Source organism: Elephantulus edwardii, unplaced genomic scaffold (assembly GCF_000299155.1).
Source record: "Elephantulus edwardii isolate Elephantulus edwardi_28Jun2011 unplaced genomic scaffold, EleEdw1.0 scaffold00120, whole genome shotgun sequence".
In the NCBI taxonomy this organism is placed as follows: domain Eukaryota; kingdom Metazoa; phylum Chordata; class Mammalia; order Macroscelidea; family Macroscelididae; genus Elephantulus; species Elephantulus edwardii.
In genome coordinates this window covers 2217194-2218115 of record NW_006399870.1, presented here as the reverse complement: position 1 = coordinate 2218115, position 922 = coordinate 2217194, and the positions used below count along the sequence as shown (strand labels likewise).

Sequence of the window (922 nt, the reverse complement as noted above, 5' to 3'; positions counted from 1 at the left end):
AAACTGTGGCTGACTCTGAGAAGAATGGGAATCCCAGAACACTTGATCGTTCTAATGTGAAACTTATACTTGGACCAGGAGGCAGTCGTCAGAACAGATCTTATCAATATAGGTGCCCTCAATGGCTTCCTTGGCCGTCTTGAAGCCCAGACTGAAGTTCTTGTAATAACACGGGAGCTTTTCCTTGCCGGTTTCCCCCAACAGCACTCTCTTTTTGTTCTGAAAGATGGTGGGCTGCTTCTGGAAGGCACGCTCGGTCTGGATGTCCGCCATCTTTCCAGCCGCTTTGTTTTTGTGTGCAATGTCCTGTAATTCTTCAAGTTTGTCTTTCACTCATTGAAAATATTCAATCATTGTTCTTTTAAATTCTGTGTCAGAAAGTTTCATCAGACTTTCTGGTTTCAGGAAATCCATTGATACTGTGTCACTTTTTGTGGGTAAAATCTTGCTTTGGGCTTGTATATTGTGTGAGGTACCCTGCTTCTTACTTGACATTGCTGTGGTTGACTTTTTCGTGTCTGAAGCAATAGCAGGTCTGCTGTCACTGCTCCAGAGGAGGGTGGGGAAGCTATCCTGCTTGGGTTTCTCTGAACTTTTGACTCAAGGGAATACTTGCTTCAGTTTAGGAGACAAAAGACCTGTGAATTAGCAACCTCCTCTGTCAGACAAGTGCTGCAACTAGGCCAGTCCAGTGTGCTCTGAGGTAAAGGCTGCTCACTCTTTGGGAGGGAAAAGGAAATTAAATGGGTTCACCTGTGATACTGATGTCTCTGTGCAGTTCAAAAGGGTGGCCACTGGTCATTCTCCAGATGTTGGGGTTGGGTTATCCAAGCTGTGGCACCAGATCCTCCAGATGGTGGATCCAGGACCTCTTGGTGGCACAGGTGGGACTTCCAGGCATTGAAGGTGGGACTTCTGGGAA

At 46.4% G+C, this 922-nt stretch overlaps 1 pseudogene; it reads right to left on the bottom strand.

Moving 5' to 3' along the window:
• The window catches only part of LOC102860130, a 2241-nt pseudogene extending 1968 nt beyond the window's left edge, over positions 1–273 (bottom strand).
• Between the last annotated feature and the right edge of the window lie 649 nt (positions 274–922).